At 47.8% G+C, this 11,473-nt stretch overlaps 1 protein-coding gene across 1 annotated transcript in view; it reads right to left on the bottom strand.

Annotated features, from left to right (window-relative positions):
- Positions 1-8,852, bottom strand: part of YPEL2 (yippee like 2) — a 149,702-nt gene extending 140,850 nt beyond the window's left edge. Inside the window, exon 1 of the mRNA XM_078679842.1 lies at positions 8,684-8,852. The gene's annotated coding sequence lies outside the window, so the exon portion shown is untranslated. The remainder of the gene's footprint in view (positions 1-8,683) is intronic.
- Between the last annotated feature and the right edge of the window lie 2,621 nt (positions 8,853-11,473).

Consider the following 11,473-nt stretch of genomic DNA (forward strand, 5'->3'; position numbering starts at 1 on the left):
AGTCATTCCGTAATTGAACATGTTTAAAAGCCAAGTTGCAGGGCTTGTCAGATACTGTGTGTTGCACCCAATAGATCAGCAGATGACATTTAACCCTTGGCTGCCAAAAATCTTTCAGGGTTTTTGACATAACATAAGGTGTCTCTCAGGATGCATAAACCCTCACCTACTGAGGTAGCATGCTTAATCTTTGGGCTTGCTGAGACGGAGATACAATAACCAGTGGGCCCGAAAACGGGGATCTTTACAGGAGATCTTTTTATAATCTGTAGGCCTGGTGTTGTCCATGGCATAAGACGGTACCCTTTTAGGAGGTTGTGAAGTAGGTGTAATAGGGAGGGAATGTGATCTAAAATTAGCTTTTGGCAGCCCTTTCGCTGGACATTTATTCTCAGGTTGTTTGTGCCAATTTTAAAACATAAATGTAAACCTGTCAAGTGAGGTGATGAGCTTACGGCTCTAAAATGAAGCCAACATGTTTCATGACTTATAAGCCCTGAATGAGTCCGTGGCCATTCATCAAAATCTTGAGTTGAATACTCTAACCTACTTCATGGTTTCAAGTGTTATGGTGCCTAACAGCATGCAAATATCTTATATCTAGAACAGAGTTGTTTACTTCTATATAACAGAGTTCGTGGTGCCCGTGTGACCTATATAGGGCAGGGTATGAGGGCCACTTAAGAGTATCCTGGAGCTGCTTCTCATCAGGCACAGCTTTTGCTATTTGTAGTGAGCCTATTCGTTTCCGAAATTCCAGCACAGTTCTTAGAAGTGGGTAGATCCACATACTCGGACCAAAATAGGTCACACAGGTACCAAGAACTTTTACATAAGAGCAAAACTTCTAATCGAAATGTGCATATTATAGATAGCCATACTGGGCTTTGCATAAAAAAACACTGGTCGTTTGAGGGAGATGTAAACCAAGAGGAATGTGTTAAATTCCCCCCCACCCCAAAAAATAACACAGCACTCATTTAATAAGTTTGTTTATGTATAGCAATTCTTTCTGGACGTTTAAGATCCCTGAACAAATCCTATGCCGGGCAGTCCACACTAACCACTGTGCCATTGTGAAAGGCGGTGCCTCGCGCACTGCAGTCTTGTTTGAGAACCAGCCCAGGGGTGAAAGCACCAGCATGCGCATCTTATTAGCTTTGGCACTGTACTGTTTTTTCTTCCTTCTACTAAACAGCACAGCAAATTTGGATGGTGCGCTGCTTTGAGTAGAACATTTGTAAATCTGGGCCTCAGTGCCACAGATGAACAATGGGTGTGTGTGACTGCTTTCTGCACCCCGGAGCACTTTGGTATTACAGAGGTGGTAGCAGGACGCTTGAGCAGTGCCTGCTGTAATACAGAGCAAGCTGATGGTACATGTGCGCTAGCAAGACAGCTAGGGGAGGCTGTTCCCTCATTTGCATGCAGGTGTGGCCATACGCCACACCTGCATGCCTCTACGGCCGCAATATGTTACAGACACAGGTGCAGAGGCAAAGGAGCTATCGGAGTACAATGACTGAGCACCACATTGAGGTGGCACATAGTCAGACCCCACAATTGCCCATGGCAACCCTTGAAAGAGGGGCGGAGGCAATGAGGTGGTTCCACTGACCCACCCTTCCCCAGTCATCCGCCTGCAAGCGGATGCAGTCACTCAATTCACCCACCTGCAGAGAGATCTTTGCATTTTCGCTCTCCCCATTCAAATGCAGGCCATCTGCACAACAAAAAGAACCAGCAGCTCCAAACAGCCGGTCTGCCTTTCACTAATGCATGCACTGAGTTCACATATGCGTTGAGGCCAGAGAATTAATTGTCTTAGGGCACACTGACCCGGTCTGTGTCCTGCGCAACCAGTTAATGGTGTGCAGTGAAACAAACCAGGGCAGTGTACCCTATCAGTAATATGGTTCATGTTCCTCCTTTCATACCTACCAACAAGACACCCATCGTTGACTACGCACTATTCACTCTTCCTTATTACTGTGAACTACAAGTGATTTTGAAAAATAAATGCCTGGTTAATAGGGCTCCATTGTTTCCTCTCTCCTAACGTGCCCTTCAAACTCCTTTGTCCTTTAAGCGACTTGAGGTGGCTTTATGGCAGCATAAAGCAGTATGCAAAACAAATAACAAAACTGCAGATCACTAGGAGGTAACTAGCAAACTTTAGTCAGATGGAAATTGAAGTTTATTTACTCAGATTACATTCAGATATCAGAAATATGCCCTCTCCATCTAGGTTACACTGACGTCCTCATGCGGTGTGGGTTCATGTTTGTTGACAGGGTTTTATGAGGGTAAAATCAAAAGATCTAGCGAGATATCCAAACGCAAGGTTATTAAGGTAAACAGTAGAGTCCCCGAAGCAGACACCCATCACTTGCAAACAGCACACCTGGCAACGAATTTGCCCTCCAAGGTCTAGTACACGGACATACAGGATTTTAGGCCACCAGGAGGGCGCGCAACAGTCAACCACAAATTCCTTACATTCACAAGCCATGAACGCACCTGCAGACCGTCCAACATAAACAGAGCAGTGACATCACTAAGGAATCAGCCGAGCCCTACCTCATTGAGGAAAGATTTCGAGGCAAAGCTTCCCCTTCTGGTGTGCTAGACTGTAAATAAAAAGTCATGTCCTTCAGTCTTGGCAGCCGAAAGTGGGTTCATCGCCGAGGCAGTCCCAGATGTTAAGTATATCTCCAATGTCCAGTTTGCCTCGCCAGAGTTACAATTTTTCTACAGAGGACCTGTGCCACCTTTTCACATCCAGCCCAGATACACTGCTCATTGCAGCAGGCTCACGATTCAACATTTAGCCCTAGTCCACCCTCTCTGTAGCAGGCACACCTTTGGACATGCAGCCTTTGGTCCACCACTCCCTGCAGTAAGGCCACATTTCCTCATACAGCCCAGATACGCAGCTCCCTACGGCAGCCTACCATTTTCACGTCCAGCTGCAGCCCTCAGCACTTTGAAGCAGTTCCACCTTTCTGAATCCGTACCTGTTCCTTTAAGAATGCTCGACTTGCCAGACCAATGTGTTGTTGTGAGGCGACGATCCACAGACCCCTACCAGGAGGACGCCCTCCCCCTCGTGTACCTTGTTCGGCACCCCCGGGACTGTCTTCATGTCACGAAAACGCCGCAACCAAGGCAGGAAGCCGAACACCAGCCATCACCAACGAAACCCCGCCCTTCTCTCTCCCACAGGAGCCAACCAGAATGACAGGGCCAGAGGAACCTTATCACGATGACCCCGGAAGTCCCGCCCCAAAGGCAGAGCCAGCACAGGATAAAAACAGGGATTCAACACAACACGTCGTCGGAGTTTCGTGGCAGGACCCTCTGGCTGGAGACGGAGAAGGAGAGCAGACGTGCGAGGACGAAGTGTGGACCGAGGAGTGGTGGAGTCCCTTGGAGGTGGCTGGAGAGCGGCCGTAACTCGGAGGAGAGTTACGGCGGACCGCGTGAGTGCCTTTTTCCTCCTTTATCCCTACTCATTAGGAGTCCGTGTTAAAGTCCCTGTACATATTCCCTCTCTCCATAGTCTCACCGCCCCTGCACTGTATTATAAGTGTACAGCACTTCACTCGAAGACCCCTTCCGTTCCTCTCACGCCCCACCCCAGCACCCTCTCTATTTTCCCGACCTGTATTCCGTCCTCCCGGTACCTTCCTTCCCGCACTGTCGCTTTCCGCCCCTTCCTGCACTACCCGGGTGTCGGTAAACAGTTGAGTCTCGGTACTTGCTGGATAGGACTAACGGTCCCTTGTTTTTTCTCTCTTCCGGTCCTCCTGGGAGCCTCCCCGTCACCGGAACCTTCCCCGGACCATCGGTGGACGCCGAGCAGCAGAGAAGCACCGACCCAGAGTCCATCGCCTGGAGCCACACCTTCCGCCTCTTGGAACTATCTGTACTGTGCAACCGTAATAAAAGCCAACTATTGCCCACTACATACGGCCTCCTCGCCTGCTTTTCCGGCCCGCTACACCCACTCCACCACAGTTGTCCACTGCTCTGCGCCGCAGGCCCACCTTTCTAGAGCTATTTCTTGACTACTGCTCTCTTGGGAAGCCAACCATACACTGTTGTCCCAGATCCACCGTTCCTGGCAAAAGAACCTCCTTTCTAAACTCTGCTTTGGTGCACTACTGGTTGCAACAGGTTACTTTTTACACGTGCTATCTTAGCTGTCCTTTCACTGCATTAGGACGCCTTTTCGCGTTCAGTTCTAGTCAACCACTCTTTGCAGCTGCCAGCTGGCCTACCTCTAACTATTGCAGGAGTGGCCTAGCCCTTACTGCAGTAGGAACCTTGCAGATCTGGTCAATATCAATCAGTTCAGGTCCTGAATGGCCGACATTGACTAGATCTGCAAGGTTTATGCGAGAGCCAGAGCTAGACCAGGCCTGCAGTAGGGAGCACTAGGCCAGCTGTAAAGAGTCCACACCTGTCCCCGTGGCACAGCGCGTTACTCCAGGTCGACCTTTCCATGTACTGCTCTCAGCTCCAGCTCGCAGCAGCAGCTTAGCCCCTCAAAGGATGACTAAGGGCAGCCCCCTCTCCTTCACTTGTGCATTTCGGATCGGCACTCATGTGATGCGAAACAGATTACCAATAGATGTACAAATCAGCTGGCAATGCTGCTGCAGTACGTGCACCAGGACACAGCCGGGCACCATGATGCCAGCTGCACACAGTGCGGCCACCTGTCTCTTTCAGATTAACACTGCCCCACAGAATGAGCGATCGTCAAAAAACAAATACTGTATTCTTCAGGACATGGCCAGGGCTCCATGAAAGTTCATTAAATGCGCTGCGTTAGGAAGCTACATAAGAGTAAATATGAGGAGCTGGGCTGGAATGTGATGGACAGCTGGAATTGCACTTTAACACTCTAGAAAATTCTGCAATCCATGGCAGTGGTGATGACGGCGTTTAAATCTAAAGTGTGGGGTGGAGGAGATATTATTTATATTTGTTGCTCCACTGCTCCCATTATCCCCATAAACTGGACAATCGTGCCCCCAAGAGTTCATCCTCTTGGGACATACCCGACATTTTCTTCAACTGAAAACAGACAGACACCGTCCCTCGACCCCCTAGCAATTGTATAGGCTACAGCCTCAGCCCCTTCGTCCTCGGAGCAACATATTTGCTTTCATTCACATGCACGATTAATTCTAAGTGTCATCCTTTCCCTAAGGCCTCAAATTCATTGGGCATATTCACTGATCTCCTGGCATTCGTAAAACAGGCACGGTCTACCCAGAGTTCCTAAATAGTGGAAAACGCCCAATTTTTCTTAAGAGAGCCATAAACTTCCTTATAGTTCTGATCTATGAATATTTAAATTCAGAGGGAAGACTAGGTTAGCATGTAGTCTGGAGAAAACGGTGCCCTCCTCAACATGGAATGCTCACGATGTGCCTAAAATCAACTCTGTCCCAATAGACCACACCAAAATATTGTACATAGTTCATTCCCAAAGAAAGAATAACTGAAGTACACATGCCATATGCCCATCTTTCCAAGTAACACCTCCTCTTGTATAATTACACTGGGTCAGATCCCCACTGATGAGCCCACATCCCCACCTTCTTCCCCCAGTGTAAATGCCCTCCATTTCCCAGTTCTAGTACTGTGACCTACTCCTTATATCTCCTTGCGTTCAAAACCAAGTTCTAGTACTAGCCATCTGATCCCTTATTTTGCACTCCATTACTGTGCAGCTTTCGTCAATTAAGGCCGACTGGGTTAATGCCACATAAGCAGCCTACACACATTATCTGCCTGACCCAACGATATCTAGAAACAGGGACTCCGCTCAATAGTCCATGAAAACATTGATTTGATATGTCTGCCCTCAGGTCATCTACATTGATCAGATGGCCATCCGAGAGCAGCACCTGCTCTGCATATTTGACCCTCGAAGGAAACATAAGAATTACCAAAGTGGCGGCTGCTATGGTACTCGGACCTCCTAGCAACCACCCAGCAGGCTCCAACCAAAAGTCCCAGACTCTATATTCACCACAAACTGAAAAAACAGTCAATGTACAGCAGCAAATCCACAACCTTCTGCAGGTGAATGTATGCCGACAGTCACACACTCTGCTACAGCAGTGATGGGCATGTACCTTTTCCACAATATTATCATATGAGTTCCAAGGCATACCGATGTAAAATGTACAATCAGGCTGTACTGTCGTTATGCAGTCAAACCTTCTAACTACCACATTCATGCAGCACATAGAACTATAACCAGCAGCATGTGCATTGCACTAACTCCAATTACAAGTCAGTGGTTGGCCGCATGTCCCACGCCCGTCGGTCCTAGCCCTAGCTCCACACGTCCCATTCATAACTAGCGCCAGCATCCCCATGTCAGGCCTAAGCTCCACTGAGCACTTGCATGTTACTTTTAGGTCAGGGCGGATGCAAGTCACGTTTAGCACTTAAACCCATCTCCAACCCGCTACCCCCCCCCCCCAAACACACACACCCAGTGAAACACAATGCCAGCCAAGGCTAGCTCGACTCTCCTTCCCTGATCTGGCACCCATGCAATCCAGGTTTATGAGCTGCCTTTGCTAACAGAGCCCAAACATGCAGTCCTCGCACTCACCCCTATAGGCAGGGGCCAGTTAAGTGTCAGCATTTGCAATGGCCCTTAACCCCAGCTCAGGATCCATGCATGCTAACCTTTGCTCTGCCCCCAAGAGCCACCGTAAATTAATGCTTGACAATACAATGAAGCAGAAATGTAGGCCAGCCCCACCACCAGCCATGTATGTCAGGCCCAGCTCGTCTCCCCTCTATCCCGTGGAGACATTTCTTGCGCAAGCAAGGCAGCACCCACTCCGATCATGAACAATGCATGTCGGCTGCTGTGGTACTCGGACCACCCAGCAATCACCAACCTAAAGTTCCAGACTGCATATTCACAACAAACTGAGAAAACAGCCCATGCACAGCAACAAAGCCACCACCGTCTGCAGCGTACTGCATGCCAACAGTCACACATTTTGCCCCAGTTGTTGGTCATGTTCCTTTGCCACAATATTATCATACTAGATCCAAGACCTTCACGGTATCCACAAGGGAGCACCCACTCCCATCAGGAACCATGGTCCATGCCTGCTATCCTTAGGCGGCACTCCTCCCATGAGGTTGGCGCTAGACCCTGTTACCACCCTGCTGTCCATCCCAACCCTGGCCTGCCACCATACGTATGAATCCATACAAAACCTGTGCCTGATTGACTACTTTGCAGCCTTACTCCCATTTACACATAACTATTGTAATTACTTGCACAGTGCACTGTGAGCGGGGTTCCTCGGTGCTAGAGTAACTACTGTATGCCAGCCTTAGTCTAATCACTAAACAAAACACTAATCCCCCCCACAGGAACCAGACATGTTAGTCTCAATCGCAACCTACTCGACAAAGAATGTATACCCGGACTAGAGCCTGAGCCACCCATCATAGTCAAAGTGTGCCAAACCTATGTTATGTTTTACCCCGGACCCATATGTCATATTTAGACACTGACGTCCTACAAGATGCACGCATGCTCCCGGACCCACACAGAACAGACCAAGCCCATCATGACACCAAGATACATGCATGAAAGTCTTGGCCCCCAACCACATGTATATATCGGCCCCTGATCGCTCCGCCTACAACATACGCATGCTTACTCTTGTCCTGTCGTCTTCCTGCATAGGAAGCATGTATGCCTGATGTGGAAATTGGAATACCACCTCCCTCAGGAGCTCTTACATGCCAACCACAGCAGTCACCTCCTTCCCAAGAAGCCTGCAGGCTAGCCACAGCCTTCGTGACAGATATTACGGATGTAGGGTCTACTTTCAAAGGACCAATCCATACCTTCCAACTTTCACCTACCAGATCAATAGACTGTCCCGAATGAAACCAGGCATGTAGCCCTAATGACTGGTCCACTTAACACGCCGATACCATGCATGCTTGCCCATCTACCTTCCTGCTAGGCGCAGCCCAACCATAACAGTCGTTTTTACCCACGAACTACTGCATAACTGACCCTGCGCTACAACTCAACCCTCCTCCCACATCCCATAACTGCATAGCAGTCACCCTCCTTAGTTCCACATCATTGAACCAGAATACATTTTTAGTGCGCAGGTTTTTGTAATGTAAGAACAATACCCTTCATGCCCGCCCTTAGACACGTACCCCACATACACACACAAAACGGCACTCAAAGAGCCTACACTTTTAAAACATACACCCCGAACAGAAACATACCAAAGAAAACATTGCGCATACCCTCTCTCCAATGGAAACGGACAAAAACACAGACTACTTCTAAGTAAACAACTCATGGCCTTAAAAAGCAACACAAATGCCGCAAAAACGTAGACAATGCACAAGAGCACAACCTACCGAAAATACTTCCCAAAAGAAAACCACCGCATACCCCCCTCATAAAGAAACGAACACTGACTACTCAAGTACCATATACCCCCAAATCACATAGTCTCCGCCAGAGTCTCCCATGCCCGTACAGAAGCCCATAACCCGTATATCCTCTACAATAATACACTCTGCAATACTGCCTCGATTATCTCCCCCCCCCAGCCCCCTCCTTCCACCCAAAGCAGACACAGCTGCAGTTCCTTACCGGCCACGGGCTGCAGCCACACTAACGACAACAGCAGGGCGTCCAGCCCCCGCAGGCTCTGCAAGGGGACACCGGGGCAGCTAGTGGAGGGGGCAGGCGAGCCGTCCCATGGACAGAGTCTGTGCTCTCTTTAAAGGCACAGATACCACGACTGCGTCTCACCTCGCCACTCGTGTTGCCAGGTCTGAAATCCAAAACAAGCACACTCCCCCTTGAAAAGAAGCCCAAAACAAGCGCACGCCCTACCAAAAGAAAATACAAAACAAGCCCTGCCCACAAAAATCACGAACCTGCTTAACTGAGGATAGAGAACAGTAAAGGCTGATTAAAAAAGAAATGTCATGGTGTCTTGCCAATTTACCATAAAGCCTCTTGAAACTATATTTAGAAAGCTTTAAAAGCGCAAACATTTTCCATCCTTCGCAAATGTAACCCCTGCGAGGGAGGACTGAAAGCACAGACTCAATGCAGCCCAAAATGTGCAAGTGAATGAGACTTCTGGAGCAACTGTCTACAGCCTGTAAGTTCTGGCTTACCTTTTCGTTATATTGTGCAATTATTCTGGGTTGGCATTAGTATGGTTCTTATTTGTGTTCAACATAAGCTAATTCATCCACGTTTTTCAGAAAGTAAGTACTATACTCAACATATTGTTCTGATAGTCTCTTGATTATAAGTTATAAGAGGGTGGTCAACACCTTAGCAACACCTTTGTTTTGTTCCATTTCTGTAACAGTTCTCTCATGTAACGTAACTGGTTCTATTGTACAGTGCTCTGACACCTTCGGGTAATAAAAATGCATTAAATAAATAAAATAATAAATAAATAAAAATACTAGTGATTCTACTCCCCGTCACATATGCTCTAAATCTAAACAGTATATACAGCCCGCTTCGTATTGGTGGGAACAGCCGATGCTGTCACTCACAGCTGGTCTTCGGGGTGCCGGGCTGTAAGAGAAGCCTCAAAACAAGAGTCTCGGGGAGGCGGAGGCTAAATCATCACCCCTGTCCTCACCTAAAAACATATCTAGCGGATTGGGCTAAAAAAATAAAAAATAACCAGCTTCTCTTTAAACAAGATACCCTTGGCACCTACACCTTTACACTTAATATATCATGCGCACATAACCCTGCTGGCCTGTCAGTGACATCTCGACTAACCTATAGCTGCGAAACGTTGGGTAGCAACATTACTTTAATTGGCCACCGTACCGCTTGGCCTTCGCCCATCTCTTTTTGAGCCAATAGATATCCTCCGAAGGGAATGGGGCGGAGGAAAGTCGGTGTATGTATTTGGTGTTCTCACACAAGCGCGCGGTTGAGTTTGGTTGCCGGGCGCCAGACAACAGCTGTGAAGGGGAAGACCAATGGCAGCAGAGCCCTACTGACCAATGAATAGGGAGTCCACGAAGCCAGCATGGGAGTTCTGCGGAGAAGGATGACATGTAAACAAACTGAAGCTTCGTCTTAAAGAGACAGCGCGATGAAATCGAACCGAAAGGATTACCGTGTATCTTCTGGCCTAGTCAACATGATGACGCATCTCGCTTTAACGGGATTACAGTGATGTCATTCCTGTTAGGTTATTATACGGCGAGGCTACGGCCCGTTAAGGCACACTGTGTAATAAATATGAATTCACAGGCGTATCGATCATACTTGTAAACCCACTGGCACGTGTATGTGATCAACAGCCGAGTAACTAATAACAGTTAAAAACAAAATGAAACTGTAAAGATTCAACAAATCACTATTGATTTTGTATCCTGAAAAGTAACTAAAAATAACCACATTTTTCCACTAATGTAAATTAAATAATAGGTTCAGGTGGATCCAGAAGAATCTCATAAGCATATATAGTATGGTACTCCTGATTTTATTACAAGACCGGAGGCTTCTATTATGCTGTCCTTTCTTGCCTTTATTAACCATCAGTCCCCCATGCATGCCAACATTTTAGAGCAGGCAAGTGGGAGATTTTAAAAAACATAGTAGAGAGATTATATTTTTGCTATGACATTGAAACGGAGGCAATCTTGCTGAATTGGGTCTATCGGTATGTATGGTGACAGACAATCAGCATTTCATTTTTGGCAGTGTAATAACATAGTGCAAACGAACACAGAGTTCTAAACTCTGGCAAACAAAAACAGAGTTCTAACCTTTTTAGGTCTCGTCTAAGGCATTGCTTTAGCAATGCTTGTTAGGTCTCGTCTAAATTGTTGGCGAGATTATAGTAAGGCTTTCAAAAGTCTACCCAAACTGCGGATCGGGTACAGTGCATGTGAGTACAACCACGTGCATTTTGTGCGCGCGTCGCACTCCGCCTCTGCTGCCACTTCAGCTTACCAGGCGCACACCCCCTCACCCCTCGCTCGCCAATGTCCCTCCCACCCTTGCTTTGATCTCGCCGCGAGTTTTCTCAGGCTAATGGCCCTCGCCCTCCCCCAGCACAGAGCGCGCATCGCTTGTTTGTCTTTCCTGCCCTGTTAGTTTGCTGATTTTTTCTCATCCCTCCTCTGCCACATGTTTATCAAGCCCCCACTCTGTTGTTTTCTCGTTCGTGTCCTGTCACACCTGACTGCCCTATCACTTGCTTGGTGCTGTCTGATTCTTTCTCCCTCGAGCACAAGCTTCACGGTTCTAGCAAGAAGCCTTCCTTCTCCTTGCCGCCTCGGAAACACGAGCCAGGGAGCGCTGTTTGCAAGGGACGCTGAACCTTACTATAACCGTAGTGAATACATGCAGTCAAGGGTTTGACAGTTCATCCATTAAAATAATTACCCA

Source organism: Lissotriton helveticus, chromosome 3_1 (genome assembly GCF_964261635.1).
Source record: "Lissotriton helveticus chromosome 3_1, aLisHel1.1, whole genome shotgun sequence".
Classification (NCBI taxonomy): Eukaryota; Metazoa; Chordata; class Amphibia; order Caudata; family Salamandridae; genus Lissotriton; species Lissotriton helveticus.